Genomic DNA, 17,423 nt, shown 5'->3' with positions numbered 1-17,423 from the left:
GACCTCCTCAGGCCTGACCCCTGGCAGTGCCAACTTGGCACCTGGGCATTCTTACACTTCCAGCCTGGCACTCTGGTAGCAAAACCCAGGCACTCAAGGTGTGAGGCTTGCAGTTCCAGGGTGCGAAGGTTGGCAGTGCCAAGGTACCCATGTGCCTGGGGGAGTGCCAGGATGCAGCTCTGCCCTGGCCCCGACTACGCAGGAGTCTCCAATGGCCTGGGAGATCCCCCCAGGTGCCGTTACATTGGTTCATGTTTGCGTGTACCAGTACTAACCAGCACACTGGTGAGGTCTCTCAGGCGTGGACTGTGAGTCAGGGGCATTGTGTGATTCCGGCGTCCAGGTATTTAAATAGCCATTAGGATCATTTAAATATTCAGATCTGGATCTCACTCAGCGAGGGCGAGATGCAGATTCCGCCGGGCCGAGCAAGTCGGGTGACTCACTGTCGGCCTGGCGCGGAGCAAGATTTGGGGCTCGCACGTGATTCACCCTTTGCATCAGACTCCGTGCTGGGCGCAATGGGATTGCTGAATTGCACCCCTTGTGCTTTAAGCTCTCTTCTCTTTTGACAGGAGGAGCCACATCTAACACGTGAGTACAAAAGGCAATAAAAAATAATAATTAATTGTTGGCCGATACCTCAGGGAATTATAAATGAAAGGTGAAGACCAGTTGTACAGAGGTTTCTTCAGACCTCAACTGGCAATAATTGGACGTCATATAATCTTCCATGGTCGAACAAGTTGACTGATGACGTGACTGGAGGCCAAGGGTACTCAGAAAGTTTTATGAGTCAACAGTTTTGTCCAGTGATCACTTTATGCCTTTCACTGACTGAGCCAGGTGTCAGTGCTAAACATTTACTTTCAAAATTTGTTTTTTTTTTAATTAATTCATGGGATGTGGGTGAACAAGCATTTATTGTCCATTTATTGAACTGATTGGCTTGCAGGGCCATTTCAGAGGCCATTTAAGGAGTCACATGTCGGCCAGGCCAGATAAGGACGGCAGATGTCTTTCCCTAGAATGCTTTTGAAGCCATTGTCAGTGGAACATGTTCCTCAGAGCATTACCCTGGGTCTCTGGATTACTAGCCCAGTGACAATGTCACTAGACCACTGCCTCCCCTAATGACACCACTTGAGTTGATCTAAATCCCAAGCTTATTCACATTCAAGCAAACTGTATTGTATTATTGACCCAGAAAATATTATCTTGTATTTCGCTGTATTGCAAAAGCTCTGAATGTGAAATTCAACTAAAAATGTTCAGTGTTCAACATGTTTTACATTACGTTATGTTACTTTGCTGAAGTTAAATATTCTGTGCTCCAGCAGTAGAAAACATTTAATTGCAGCACTGTATTAAAACAAGTTCACAAATCCCAGGGCAGGCATTTTGAATTTTTAAAAGACAACGAGCTATGGACTTACCCATAATTGACAATGCACTAATTACGTTCAAATCATGAAACTACTGGCAAACTGGATGCCATTATACGTTGCACATTTCAGCAATCATTTTAATTAATTCCCAGTGGATGTTCTTACAAAGTAGGCATTTTGCTACCTTGACCTTTTTCACCAGGTCAATGGGATATCCATAAACTATGCAGAGTATTTTCCACAGTATGATTAAGGATTATAAAATTCAATTTCTACTGTTACTTTAGAGATTCTGGCTTCAATGTGTACAGCGATGGAGCAGGGAGGGGGCGGCTGAAGCAGGCTGAAGAGCTCAGCAAGGCCGAGCATGTGGACATCCAGCAGAGTTAAAGTGTAAGATGATATTATAATTCCTTTATTCGTATTTCCATCCAGCAGCCAACCATATTGACAGGCAGGAAAACCTGCCGCAGGAGGCGGTAGACGGGGACTTTTGGGCATCTTCGTCTTTGGCAATCAGAAGATGGAGAGGTTGCAGAATCTTTAGTTGGGGTGAGGGTGGAAATCCTCAGAGGAAGGAAGAAAGCTGTGGGTGGACCCTCTTCCAATCAGAAGTGGAAACCCCCCTCCCATTGTCAATGATTGTAAATGACATTGGTCCTTGTGATAGCCTGCTCCATGCAGCATGCCTTTGTATAGTTTGTTCTTATTTTCTGTTTTCTGTTATTAACCAATCCTCAGTTGATGCTGAGCTATTATCCCCAGTGCCATATGCTCTAATTTTGTGCAACAACATTGTGGCAATTTATTAAATGATTTTTGAAAATGCAGGTATATTATCCACCCTGCCAGATTTGTCAAACAGCACATTTCTTTCATAAATCTGTGTTGATTATGCTCAATTATATATGATTTTTCAGTGCCCTGTTAACATGTTTTAATAATAGATTCTAGCAGTCTCCTGATGTCTGGATAACTGGCTGACCATTTCATGGCAGGAATTCTCCTGTCGTTGCGATTCAATTTTCCCGCCGGCAGCGCACCCCGTCAGCGTGTGGAGTGGTTACAATGGGAAATCCCATCGACAACCTGTGGGATGATAGAATCCCGTTTCCAACGAACAGCACATCGCCGACAAAAACATGGCTGGGGAATGGGAGAATGCTACCTCATGTTTATTTTTAGAATAGATAGAACAGTACAGCACAGAACAGGCCCTTCAGCCCTCAATGTTGTGCCATGATCACCCTACTCAAACCCACGTATCCACCCTATACCCGTAACCCAACAATATCCCCCTTAACCTTACTTTTATTAGGACACTACGGGCAATTTAGCATGGCCAATCCATCTAACCCGCACATCTTTGGACTGTGGGAGGAAACCGGAGCACCTGGAGGAAACCCACGCACACAGGGGGAGGACGTGCAGACTCCACACAGACAGTGACCCAGCCGGGAATCGAACCTGGGACCCTGGAGCTGTGAAGCATTTATGCTAACCACCATGCTACCCTGCTGCCCCTGCTGCTCTCTCCATCCTTTGTTGAATAGCAAGAAGGCTTGCTGTCTTCCAATCCACAGGAGTCATTCCGGAAGCTAGGGGGTTCTGGTTGTCAAACAGGCATTGGCGTAACAAGTTGATATTGGGCACGATGTAATGGCCGCACCATGCTTAAGCGAGAGAGCGACGAGGCTGTTAAATCGCGCAAGGCCAAAAGCAGGGACAGCTTTGGGTCCAGATCTGTTTGCAATCCACTGGCCTGCTCCCGTTGGCAAAATCAGGATCCCGCAAGAAACCAATAACCACCACTTAAGCCCAATCTCCATACAATTAGCAGGAGCGACCCCTATCTAACCCAACAACTAGTCATGTGGGTGACGATTGTATGTCTATTTAAAAGTTTGAAGCTGGTGGAAGGGCTGCTGCGGGGACCCGGGGAGGTGAGTAACCATGTTCGCTCACAGGCAAAGAGCCTGGTGGCATTGGGGTTGCTGTCCTGATGCTGGGCGGGGGGGGGGGGGCGTGAACTTTCGGGGGAGTCAGCCTCAGTCGGGGTGGGCTGCCGACCAGGGGGGAGGGGATGTTAGCGGACCACAGGAGTGGCTGCCCATGGCCTGGCGAGACTTGGAAGGGGGAGATCGGTGTCTCAGCGCCCGCAAATCTGCCATGCCAACCCTGGACTATGTGATCCTGTTCCGGGGTCAAGCCCAGCCCCTGCCCGTCTGCCCTACTGTCCATCCATAACTCCTACTGACCACGGAGGCCGCTGGCCGTGCGGCTGAAGGCTATTACTAATGGGCATTGGCATTCATAGTTAAGTGAGCACTTCACAATCCCAAGTGGATCCCTGTGGGTTGGCGTGCCCTGTAGCATGTGGGAGTTATTGGCCAATCAAGCCATGATGCCTGGACACTGTGCCTGAACACTGTGGAAGGCACCACCTAAGATGAAGTGTCCAGCATCCAAACACCCTGGGGCTAGGCCCCAGCACCAGAGATATCTCTGCGACAGATATTACAAAGGTGGGTGAGTGCAGCGGGGAGGGAACCAGCGCCCTGTCCAGGTAACGTTACGTTCAGGTGTCTGGGTATAGGGTGTGGCATCCGGTGTGCTGGGGCCCCCGCAGCAGCCGGGGGTACATGGGCAGTGCATGTCAGATGGGGGGGGGTTGGAGGAGCAATGTGGGACCAGAGGGTCCCCGGGTGGAAAACACCGCTGGTTGTCGGTCTGATACCCTCACCCAATCCTGACAGATATTACACAGGATGGATGATTTCTTGGACCCCGCAGAACGTGCCCTACTGGTGCTGCTGACAGGCCAGGTAGCCAGACGCTGGAGGAGGAGGAGGCAGCAGCATCGACAGAGGCTCAATGCCCATGTGCAGGGTCCCGCCCCATACCCTAAAGACCCAGCCACCCACCAGGCGAGGGAGGGACCCAGAGGGGGAGGCCCGTAATGGTCCAAGGTGTACAGACGTTGCTGGTCTTTCGAACAGTTGACGGACAGCGCGTGCCACTGGAGGCTCTGCAGCAACAAGGAGATGGTGCAACACAAATGCCATGTCTTGATGGACTTCGCATCACGTGGAGGAGGAGGGTACCGACTCCCAAGCCATCAAGTTCACCGCAGCCCTGAACCTCTACATCTATGGATCATTCCAGGTCTCAAGAGGGGACTTGTGTGGCATCTCACAAGCTCCAGCCCACAAGTGCATCCGGGAAGTCACAGATGTTCTGTTTGTCTGGGCAGAAGAGTATATAACCTTAAACATAGACCAGGCCCAACAAGATGTCCGGGCAGCAGAATTTTCTGGCATCACTGGGATGCCCCAGGTTCATGGATTAATAGATGGCATGCATGACACCTTGCGCGCACCGGACCATTTGGGAATGCCCCACATGAACAGGAAGGTGCTCCACTTCCTGAACATCCAGCTCGTGTGCGACCACCACATGAAAATCATGCTTCCCAGGGAGTGTGCACGGCAGCTATATCCTGGGGTAGTCGGATATCCCCGGCTTCTTCAAGGACCAGCCAGTTGGCTCTGGGGAGATAAGGGGTACCCGCTGAGGACCGGCGTGGAGGCCGGAGACCAATGAGGATACCCGATACAAGGAGGTCTCTGCAGCCACATGTGCTGCCATTGAGCAGTGCATTGGACTCCTCAGAATGTGGTTCTGATGCCTCGACCGCTCTGGTGGTGTCATGATATGCAGACATGCACATAATGAGATACAGACAGTCAGCTAATGAACACAGAGAACAGGACATAACCAATCAGCAGGCAGAACACTTGGGGGTGGTTTCCCACTATAAAAGGCACGAGGCACTCACACTCCGCCTCTTTCGACTGGGACACCTACAGGGCGGGATTCTCCGTTGCCCCTCGTAACGCGGGTTTCCGGCGAGAAAAATCGGTGTTAATGACTCCGGCGTCGGGGCCTTCTTTAAGGCCGCTATTCTCCGTTCCCGGAGGGGCTAGCAGCTGACTGACGCGATACGCGTCAGTTTCACCAGCTGCGGAAGTGGTGAGACCCGGCGTTTTTTGGAGGATAAGGAGGAGAGAGACAGACCCGGCATTTGGGGGGGGGGGGGGGGGTGTGTGTGTTCCGGCATTTTGGGGGGGGGGGGTGTGTTCCGGCATTTTGGGGGGGGGGGGGGGTGTGTGTTTCCGGCATTTTGGTGGGGGGGGGGGGTGTGTTCCGGCATTTTGGGGGGGGGGGTGTGTGTTTCCGGCATTTTGGGGGGGGGTGTCTTCCGGCATTTTGGGGGGGGGGGGTGTGTGTTCCGGCATTTTGGGGGGGGGGTGTGTGTTCCGGCATTTTGGGGGGGGGGTGTGTGTTCCGGCATTTTGGGGGGGGGGGGTGTGTTCCGGCATTTGGGGGGGGGGTGTGTTCCGGCATTTGGGGGGGGGTGTGTTCCGGCATTTGGGGGGGGTGTGTTCCGGCATCGGGGGGGGGGGGTGTGTTCCGGCATTTGGGGGGGGGGTGTGTTCCGGCATTTGGGGGGGGGGGGTGTGTTCCGGCATTTGGGGGGGGGTTTGGGGGCAGCGGCGGGCAGAGAGGGGGGGCGATGGATGCCCGGGGCCAACGCACCGTCGCCCCCCCCTCTGTACGCCGCTGCCCCCTACCCCAACCCCCCCCTCACCACCCCCTACCTCAACCCCCCCCCTCACCACCCCTACCTCAACCCCCCCCCTCACCACCCCTACCTCCCTCCCCACCACCCCTACCTCCCTCCCCACCACCCCTACCTCCCTCCCCACCACCCCTACCTCCCTCCCCACCACCCCTACCCCCCTCCAACGCCGGGTCCCCCCCCTCCCCCCAACGCCGGGTCCCCCCCCTCCCCCCAACGCCGGGTCCCCCCCCTCCCCCCAACGCCGGGTCCCCCCCCTCCCCCCAACGCCGGGTCCCCCCCCTCCCCCCAACGCCGGGTCCCCCCCCTCCCCCCAACGCCGGGTCCCCCCCCTCCCCCCAACGCCGGGTCCCCCCCCTCCCCCCAACGCCGGGTCCCCCCCTCCCCCAACGCCGGGTCCCCCCCTCCCCCAACGCCGGGTCCCCCCCCCCCTCCCCCAACGCCGGGTCCCCCCCCCTCCCCCAACGCCGGGTCCCCCCCCTCCCCCAACGCCGGGTCCCCCCCCCCCTCCCCTCCCCCAACGCCGGTCCCCCCCCCCCTCAATGCCGGTACCCACACCCCGTCCCCCTCCCTCTGAAGGCCGGGACCCACACCCCCCCCCTCTCTCCTCCTCCCCCCCTCCCTCTCTCCTCCTCCCCCCCTCCCTCTCTCCTCCTCCCCCCCTCCCTCTCTCCTCCTCCCCCCCTCCCTCTCTCCTCCTCCCCCCCTCCCTCTCTCCTCCTCCCCCCCCCCCTCTCTCCTCCTCCCCCCCTCCCTCTCTCCTCCTCCCCCCCCTCCCTCTCTCCTCCTCCCCCCCCTCCCTCTCTCCTCCTCCCCCCCCTCCCTCTCTCCTCCTCCCCCCCTCCCTCTCTCCTCCTCCCCCCCCTCCCTCTCTCCTCCTCCCCCCCTCCCTCTCTCCTCCTCCCCCCCTCCCTCTCTCCTCCTCCCCCCCTCCCTCTCTCCTCCTCCCCCCCTCCCTCTCTCCTCCTCCCCCCCTCCCTCTCTCCTCCTCCCCCCCTCCCTCTCTCCTCCTCCCCCCCCTCTCTCCTCCTCCCCCCTCCTCCCTCTCTCCTCCTCCCCCCCTCCCTCTCTCCTCCTCCCCCCCCCTCTCTCCTCCTCCCCCCCTCCCTCTCTCCTCCTCCCCCCCTCCCTCTCTCCTCCTCCCCCGCCCTCCCTCTCTCCTCCTCCCCCCCCTCCCTCTCTCCTCCTCCCCCCCCCCCATCCTTCCTCTGTTAGTGGGGGGGGGGGGGGTGCGGCGTTAGTGGGGGTGTGGGGGTGCGGCGTTGGAGGGGGGCAGGGGTGGTGGAGGGGGGTAGGGGTGGTGAAGGGGGTAGGGGTGGTGAAGGGAGGGGGTTGGGGTAGGGGCAGCTGCGTGCAGAGGGGGGGCGACGGTGCGTTGGCCCCGGGCATCCGTCGCCTCCCTCCTCTGCACGCCGCTGCCCCTACCCCAACCCCCTCCCCTCACCACCCCTCCCCCCTTCACCACCCCTACCCCACTCCAACGCCGCACCCACCCCCCCACTAACGCCGCACCCCCCCCCCCCCACTAACGGAGGAAGGAAGGGGGGGAGGAGGAAGGAAGGGGGGAGGAGGAAGGAAGGGGGGGAGGAGGAGAGAGGGGGGGGTGTGGGTACCGGCCTTCAGAGGGAGGGGGACGGGGTGTGGGTTGCGGCGTTGAGGGTGGGGGGTTGCGGCGTTGAGGGGGGGGGACCCGGCGTTGAGGGGGGGGGGACCCGGCGTTGTTGACGGGGGGGGGGGACCCGGCGTTGAGGGGGGGGGACCCGGCGTTGAGGGGGGGGACCCGGCGTTGAGGGGGGGGGGACCCGGCGTTGAGGGGGGGGGGGAACCCGGCGGTGAGGGGGGGGGGCCCGGCGTTGAGGGGGGGGGGGACCCGGCGTTGAGGGGGGGGGTTGCGGCGTTACGAGAGATGGGGGGCGGCGTTGGGGGGGGTAAGGGTGGTGGGGAGGGGGGTAGGGGCGTTGGAGGGAGGTAGGGGTGGTGAGGGGGGGGGGTGGTTAGGGTAGGGGGCAGCGGCGTACAGGGGGGGGGGCGACGGTGCGTTGGCCCCGGGCATCCGTCGCCCCCCCCTCTCTGCCCGCCGCTGCCCCCAAACCCCCCCGATGCCGCAACCCACCCCCCCGATGGCCGCAACCCCCCGATGGCCGCAACCCCCCGATGGCCGCAACCCACTCCCTCGATGGCCGCAACCCCCCCCGATGGCCGCAACCCACTCCCCCGATGGCCGCAACCCCCCCGATGGCCGCAACCCCCCGATGGCCGCAACCCACTCCCCCGATGGCCGCAACCCACTCCCCCGATGGCCGCAACTCACCCCCCCGATGGCCGCAACCCCCCGATGGCCGCAACCCCCCGATGGCCGCAACCCACTCCCCCGATGGCCGCAACCCCCCGATGGCCGCAACCCACTCCCCGATGGCCGCAACCCCCCCGATGGCCGCAACCCACCCCCCCGATGGCCGCAACCCACCCCCCCGATGGCCGCAACCCACCCCCCCGATGGCCGCAACCCACCCCCCCGATGGCCGCAACCCACCCCCCCGATGGCCGCAACCCACTCCCCCGATGGCCGCAACCCCCCCGATGGCCGCAACCCACTCTCCCGATGGCCGCAACCCCCCCGATGGCCACAACCCCCCCGATGGCCGCAACCCACCCCCCCGATGGCCGCAACCCCCCCGATGGCCGCAAACCCCCGATGGCCGCAACCCACTCCCCCGATGGCCGCAACCCACTCCCCCGATGGCCGCAACCCACCCCCCCGATGGCTGCAACCCAACCCCCCGATGGCCGCAACCCACCCCCCCGATGGCCGCAACCCCCCCGATGGCCGCAACCCACCCCCCCGATGGCCGCAACCCACCCCCCCATGCCGCAACCCACCCCCCCCCTGCCGCAACCCACCCCCCCCATGCCGCACCCCACCCCCCCATGCCGCAACGCCCCCCCCATGCCGCAACCCCCCCCCATGCCGCAACCCACCCCCCCCCCCATCCCGCAACCCCCCCCCCCCCCATGCCGCAACCCACCCCCGACACTGAACGGCGTCAACCATCATCAATGGTTGACGCCGTTTTAAATCAACTGTGATTTTCGCCGACGTGACCCGTGGCCACGTCGGCGGGACTTCGGCCCATCCGGGCCGGAGATTTAAGGTCAGTGCAAATAAAATGAAATCCCGCCGGCGCCAGCTGTTTTCACAGGCTGCCGGCGGGATTTGCACAACGCCGGTTTTTTACCGGCGGGAGAATTCGAAAACCTGCGGGAGCGGAAATAACGCCGCTTCCCGCCAATTCTCCGACCCTGCGTGGGGTCGGAGAATCCCGCCCAGGGTGTATATATCACATAACACCTCCAGGACGTGGCTCAGAGCTAGTCTGGTTCAGAGTAATCACACTTAGGTTAGCAGAGAGTCGAACTCACAGAAAACTGTGCTAACTGTGTGACAGATTCAATAAATCATATTGAACTAACTTCAAGGTCTGGAGTATCTTTCAGTTAAAGTTGCATCCAGTTGCAGCCTGTGTCATCTCAGTGTGCCTAACATGACATGATACCAGAAGATTGCTATCCCTAGGTGGTTTACCTCAATCTGTTCCGTGACGACCAGCAAATGTATCCCGGCACCATGGAGAAGTTCCAGGCTCCTCAACAGCTGCGGACCACCGGCAATCTCAGTGCCAACTGGCGGACTTTCAAGCCAAAGTTTCTGCTGTATATTGAAGCTTCAGACCTCGTAGGTGCGTCTGATGCCAGGAAGATCGCGCTTCTCCTCTCAACAGCGGGATCAAGCCATCCAACTCTTCAACTCGTTTAACTTCACCGAAGGCCAGGACAAGACAAAGTTTCAGACCATCCTGGACAAGTTTGATAGTCATTGTGAAGTGGACACCAATGAAATCTTCAAGCGCTACGTATTCAAACAACGTCTTCAAGGTAAAGATGAATCTTTCAACTCCTTCTTAACTAATCTCCGTCTACTAATGCTGTCCTGCAACTTTGGTGATATTGCTGACTCCATGATCAGAGACCAAATTGTTTTTGGAGTGCATTCTGATCCTCTGAGAGAGCAGCTTTTAAAAATCATGCATATGACCCTGTCAGTAGCGATTGAAAATATACAGTGCATGAGCACACCAAAAATCGGTATTCCCAATACAAATCGGCTGAAAATGAGAAACTTGTGTCTCACGAGACAGAGAGTGTACAGGCCATCACCTGGATGCAGCGCCTCAGCATTGATGAAAGCGGCCATTTCGCACGCTCTTCCCAGAGCCCCTCACATGCGCGATGCGAATGGGATAACGAAGCGGCCGATCACCACACTGCGCAGGTGCGAACGTCTGCCGAACGCACTGTGCCTGTACGACGATGAACGGGGCATAATGACGCCATGACATGCCCGAACTGCGGCACCGCCCACTTAAAGAAACACTGCCCCGCAAGAGGCAGGCGATGTTTAAATTGCGGAAAGCCTGGACGCTATGCAGCCTTGTGCAGGTCTGCACGACCAGTCAAGGGCCAGCGCTCCCAATTCCAATGCAGGTGCGTTCGGGGTGTACAACAAAGTTTACAGGATTCTGATCCTGGCAGCACAACGGATCCAGAGGACGATTGCCTGGAGTCCCTATACCGTGTGGGCATCATTACCACACGTGAACATGCCTCACCGACATCATCACGAAGCCTGTCCATCCTCCCTGTGGATTCTGTGGATGAATGGCGTGCGGTGATGCAAGTAAATCAATGCTCTATCCAGTTCAAGCTGGACACAGATGCTTCTGCCAATCTCCTTTCACAGGCAGATTTCAACCGCATCAACCGCATACATGTTGGGCAGCACGGTAGCATGGTGGTTAGCATAAATGCTTCACAGCTCCAGGGTCCCAGGTTCGATTCCCGGCTGGGTCACTGTCTGTGCGGAGTCTGCACGTCCTCCCCATGTGTGCGTAGGTTTCCTCCGGGTGCTCCGGTTTCCTCCCACAGTCCAAAGATGTGCGGGTTAGGTGGATTGGCCATGCTAAATTGTCCGTAGTGTCCTAAAAAGTAAGGTTAAGTGGGGGGTTGTTGGGTTACGGGTATAGGGTGGATACGTGGGTTTGAGTAGGGTGATCATGGCTCGGCACAACATCGAGGGCCGAAGGGCCTGTTCTGTGCTGTACTGTTCTATGTTCTATGTTCTAAGAAGCCACCCAAGTCCTTCCAGCAGCCTGCCAGCTCCTGGATTATAACGGCAATACCATCACAGCACTGAGATCCTGCCATCTGCTCGTCTCCAACAGGAGCATTCACGCAAGGCTAAGGTTTGAAATCGTCAAGCCAGACAGGGCCTCCCTACTCGGCGCACATGCATGCAAGCAGCTAAACCTTGAGCAGTGGGTCTACACAATGACCTCCCCCCAACGTGGATCTTCAAGCCGGCATCGGCAACATCCTCGCTCAGTACCCGGATGTGTTTGACGGGATGGGCACTCTGCCATATCACTACCAGATCCTGCTGTGGCCTGATGCCATGCCTGTGGTCCACACATCATGCCGGGTCCTGGCTCCACTGAAGGAGCACCTGAAGGCACAGCTCAAGGATCTTCAGGACCAGTGCATCATTTCTAAAGTTACGGAACTGCCAGATTGGGTCAGCTCGATGGTATGGGTAAAAAAGCCTCCGGGGAGCTGCGCATCTGCATTGATCCCAAGGATCTCAACCAGAATATAATGCGGGAACACTACCCCATCCCGAAGCGGGAGGAACTCACAAGTTAGATGGCACATGCCCGGTTTTTCACAAAGTTAGATGCGTCACATGGATTCTGGCAAATCCAGCTGGATGAGTCCAGCAGAAGGCTCTGCACCTTCAACACACCGTTTGGCAGGTACTGCTATAACCGTATGCATTGTCTCAGCCTCGGAGATCTTCCATAGAATCATGGAGCAGATGATGGAGGGCATTGAAGGGGTTCGTGTGTATGTGGACAACGTTATCATATGGTCCACAACCCCCGAAGAGCACATCTCTCGTCTCCAGCAGGTATTCCGCCGTGCCCATGCCAATGGCCTCAAGCTGAACAGGGCCAAATGTTGCTTTGGCATGTCGACACTTAAGTTCTTCGGTGACCAGATATCTCAGCAGGGTGTGCGCCGGACACAGACAAGGTCAAGGCCAACGAAGCCATGAAGGCCCCTGAAGACAAGAAGGCGGTGCTGTACTTGCTAGGCATGGTATACTTTTTGGGCAAGTTCATCCCAAACCTGGCCTCACACACCACAGCCCTCAGACACCTGATGAAAAAGTCTTTGAGTGGCAGGCAGCTCATCAAGCAGAGTGGTTGGAGCTGAAAGCCAAGCTCACCACTGCACCTGTATTGGCATTTTTTGACCCTGACAGGGAAACATAAATCTCGACAGATGCGAGCCAGGACGGCATTGGCGCAGTGTTGCTCCAGCACGATAACACCTCATCCTGTGCACCGGTTGCCTGCGCATCACGGGCGATGACACCCACCAAGCAGCGGTACGCTCAAATTGAAAAGGAATGCCTGGGTCTTCTCACTGGAATGATCAAGTTCCACGATTATGTCTACGGCATGCCGACATTCACTTTTGAGACGGATCATAGGCCTCTGGTCCACATTGTCCACAAGGACCTGAATGACATGACGCCCCGGCTGCAGCGCATCCTCCTCAGACTTAGAAGGTACGACTTTGAACCAGTGTACGTGCCTGGCAAGGAGCTCATTATTGCGGATGCCTTGTCCCGCTCTATATCCTTGCCTAGTGAACCGTCAGCATGCATCCAACAGATTGAATTACAGGTGCAGCTGTGGGCCAGCAACCTCCCGGCGTCGGATGAAAAGATGATTCACATTCGCGACGAGACAGCCAAAGGCCCTCTTCTGCAGCGTGTCATACGCCACCTCACCAATGGCCGGCAAAAAGGGCAGTGCCCTCAATTCTTCAATGTGATGGACGACCTGACGGTGGTTGATGAATCCTCCTCAAGCTGGACTGCAATGTCATTCCACTCAGTCTCCAGAGCTTGGTGCTCCGGCAAATCCACGAGGGACATCTGGATGTCGAGAAGTGCAGGCACAGAGCCAGGAAAGCTGTCTACTGGCCTGGGATTAGTCAGGACATCTCAAATATGGTCCTCAACTGTCCACCTATCTCCGCTTCCAGCCAGCACAGAGCAAGGAGACGCTTCAGCAGCACAAAATCGTGACCCCCCCATGGTCCAAGGTGGGCATCGACCTCTTTCACACCAATGGTCGTGATTATGTGTTAATCATTGATTATTTTTCCAACTACCCAGATGTCGTGAAGCTCTCGGATCTCACATCCAAGACCGTCATCAAGGCCTGTAAGGAGACGTTCTCCAGGCATGGTATTCCACTCACTGCCATGAGTGACAACGGTCCTTGCTTCAGCAGCCAAGAATGGTCAAGATTTGCCCAGTCATATCAGTTTAACCACGTCAATTCCAGCTCACAGTACCCGCAGTCCAACGGAAAGGTTGAGAAAGGGGTGCACATGGTGAATCAGCTCATCTGCAAGGCCGCGGATTCTGCTTCTGACGTCAACCTTGCGCTGCTTGTGTACAGAGCAACCCCTCTGTCTACCGGCATGTCACCGGCTCAACTCTTGATGAACAGGGACCTGCGGACGACTCTTCCAGCCATACACTTGCCTGACCTGGATCACCTCCCGGTGCTGCAGAAGGTGCAGAATCTTAGGGACTGGCAAAAGCAGGGCTATGATGCTCATGCCACGGATATGCCTGTGCTATCCCCGGCGGATGCTGTTCGGATCAAGCTACCTGATGGAGGCTGGTCAGCTCCAGCTATTGTTGTTTGACAGGCTGCTCCTCGATCGTATGTTACGCCTATGGCTCTGTTGTGCGGCGAAACAGACGGGCACTGCGCACAGTTGCCTGCCCGCAACCACATTCTTCGTTGTTTCCATCTATTATTGTGCCACCTCCTGATACCTCGAACCACAAGGCCACCAATCAGGCTTCAATCCCACCTGTCAAGGCGCCGTCGTCTCCACCACCACCTCTCCGATGGTCGACCAGGATCAGACGCAAGCCCCAGGGACTGGACTGATGACCATTTGTTTTGTTTGCTATGTTCTGTTTTCGTACATTAGACACCTGTTTTCACATGTACATGTGTTCCCTTCTGCCATAGTATGTAAATAAGTTAGTTTTTCGACCTACACATGTAAGTACTTTCACATATTCTGCAGAAAAACATTTCAAAAGGGGAGATGTCATGATATTGCAGACATGCACATAATGTGATTGTGGTGATACAACCACTGTAGATATGTGTGCTTGCAGTAGAAGGATGTATGGCCGTACCTGTAATACAGGTTTCTCCGGTAAGCCCCTGCCGGCTAGCTCCGCCCACAGTGAGCTTGTGTATAAATATGCGTTAGCTTCACTGAGATACTTTTCTACAGCTGCCGCCGGAGGAATAGCATCTCACAGCAATAAAGCCTCTCTTGTACTTCACTCAAGTCTTTGTGTACAATTGTTAGCGCCACAATTTATTGCTGTGAGATTTTCCTTACACCCTGGACATCAGGATCAACCCTGACCGCCTGTAGCTGGATCCGCCGTCGCCCCACGCAGTAGATGAGACACTGCCTTTCCAAGTAGAGAGCGACGCTTCAGATGTTGCCCTTGCCGCCACACTGAATCCGGCAGGCAGACCCGTGGCATTCTTTTCCCGCACCCTCCACACCTCCGAAATTCGACACTCCTCTGTTGAAAAGGAGGCCCAAGCAATCGTTGAAGCGGTGCGGCACTGGAGGCATTACCTGGCCAGCAGGAGATTCACTCTCCTCACTGACCAACGGTCGGTAGTCTTCATGTTCAACAACACGCAGCGGGGCAAGATCAAAAATGACAAAATTGTGCAGTGGAGAATCGAGCTCTCCACCTATAACTACGAGATCTTGTATCGCCCCGGCAAGCTCAACGAGCCCCCAGACGCCCTCTCCCGAGGTACTTGTGCCAGCGCACAAGTGAACCAGTTCCGTGCCTTGCACTAGAGCCTTTGCCATCTGGGGGTCACTCGTTTGTACCATATAATCAAAGCCCGCAATCTGCCCTACTCCGTCAAGGAAGTGCGGAAAGTCACCAGAGACTGCCAGGTCTGTGCCGAGTGCAAGCCGCACTTCTACCGGCCAGATCGTATGCGCCTGGTTAAAGTGTCCCGCCTCTTTGAACGCCTCAGCGTAGATTTCAAAGGGCCCCTCCCCTCCACCGACCAGAACACCTACATCCTTAGTGTGGTTGATGAATTTTCTAGGTTCCCCTTCGCCATCCCATGTCCGGGTATGACATCTGCCACCGTCATCAAGGCCCTGGATTCCATTTTTGCTCTGTTCGGTTTCCCCGACTACATCCACAGTGACAGGGGATCCTCATTCATGAGTGATGAGCTGCGTACGTTCCTGCTCAGCAGGGATATCGCCTCCAGCAGGACGACCAGCTACAACCCCCGGGGAAACGGGCAGGTAGAGAGGGAGAACGGGACGGTATGGAGGGCTGTCCAGCTGGTCCTATGGTCCAGGAACCTCCCAGCTCGCTGGCAGCAGGTCCTCCCTGACACACTCCATTCCATTCGGTCACTACTGTGCACCGCAACTAACAGTACACCCCATGAACGTGTTTTTGCCTTCCCTAGGAAGTCTACATCCGGGGTGTCACTCCCGACTTGGCTCACGACTCCGGGCCCAGTCCTTCTCCGTAGGCATGTCAGGCACCACAAGGCGGAACCCCTGGTGGACAAAGTACGCCTGCTCCACGCCAACCCCCAGTATGCCTACGTGGAGTTCCCCGATGGCCACCAGGACACAGTCTCGCTACGGGACTTGGCTCCCTCAGGTGCCAATCCCACGCCCTTCCCTCCCCCCCCCCCCCCCGTGCCATCCTCCTTTTCCCCGGTGCCCCCGTATTCGTCCCCACCGGGTCCATCCCTCGTCTCCCTGCCCATACTGAAGGACACGGAAGATTCCAGCTCGCTCTCGGAGTCATCCCGTCACTGGCCAGCACCAACACCGCCAACACCTGTACCGTCGTCGCCAACACCGCCTGTGCCGACGTCGCCACCACAGCTACGCCGATCACAACGGAACGTTCGACCGCCGATTCGGCTCAACCTGTGACCTGCTAACCGGATGGACTCTTGGTTTTCTGTTTTTTGGACCTTTTGTACATAGATCATCTTTTGTATTGTAGTTCCACGTCACCCCCGCTGGACTCATTTTTTACCGGGGTGTGAATGTGGGGATACAACCACTGTAGATATGTGTGTTTGCAGTCGGGGGATGTATGGCCGTACGTGTAATACATTTTTCTCCATTAAGCCCCTGCCAGCTAGCTCCGCCCACAGGGAGCTTGTGTATAAAAATGCGCTAGTTTCACTGAGATACTATTCTACAGCTGCCGCTGGAGGAATAGCATACACAGCAATAAAGCCTCTCTTGTACTTCACTCGAGTCTTTGTGTACAATTGTTTGCGCAACAGAGATACAGGCAGGCAGCTAATGAACACAGAGAACAGGACACAACCCATCAGCAGGCAGAACACTTGGGGGTGGTTTCCCACTTTTAAAGGTACAAGGCACTCACACTCCACCTCTTTCCACTGGGACATCTACAGAGTGAGTCAGGATGTATATATCACATAACACCTCCAGCATGTTGCTAAGAGTTAGTCTGGTTCAGTCAGACAGAGTAATCACACTTCGGTTAGCAGAGAGTCAAACTCACAGAGAACTGTGGTAACTGTGTGACAGGTTCAATAAATCATATTGAACTAACTTCAAGGTCTGGAGTATCTTTCAGTTAAAGCTGCATCCAGTTGCAGCCCGTGTTATCTCAGTGTGCTTAACACGACAAATGGCAGGTTTACAAGCAATCTGAACTGCTGCTGAAACTCCCCTCCATTTCACTGGGCAGTTCCCCAAACCCCAGGAAATGCTCCACTTCATATTTGAAGGCAAATTAACAATATTTTTAAAGAACTCATTAATCTCTACTAGATAAATATTAAATCAATGAGTACCTGCCCATTTGTAGTTATTAAATCCTTACGTTGACAACCCAGCGTAAAAATCATAATCATACCACTCACAACCCACTCAACATGGGGGCTAAAAGCACACCATTGCTAGACCAGTCACAGTACAGAGTACATCAGTTCTCAACTAGTCCAGTAGTGTGTATTGCACAGAACAAGGGCCGGGATTCTGTGATCATGAGGCTAAGTTTTGACGCCGTCTGAAACGCCGTCTCATTTTTCGACAGCGTCAAAAGTGCCTCACGATCAGCAATTCTGGCCCCTAATGGGGGCCAGCACAGTGGTGGAGCGATCTCAGTGCTCTTAACA

At 56.1% G+C, this 17,423-nt stretch overlaps 1 pseudogene; it reads left to right on the top strand.

Annotated features, from left to right (window-relative positions):
• The first annotated feature begins 14,895 nt into the window (after positions 1-14,895).
• Positions 14,896-15,777, top strand: LOC119973605 (annotated as a pseudogene).
• Positions 15,778-17,423: the final 1,646 nt, after the last annotated feature.

The sequence above is a fragment of the Scyliorhinus canicula genome, chromosome 11 (assembly GCF_902713615.1).
Source record: "Scyliorhinus canicula chromosome 11, sScyCan1.1, whole genome shotgun sequence".
In the NCBI taxonomy this organism is placed as follows: Eukaryota; Metazoa; Chordata; class Chondrichthyes; order Carcharhiniformes; family Scyliorhinidae; genus Scyliorhinus; species Scyliorhinus canicula.
The sequence above is the reverse complement of the archived record's forward strand: the minus strand, read 5'-3'. Positions and strand labels throughout refer to the sequence as shown.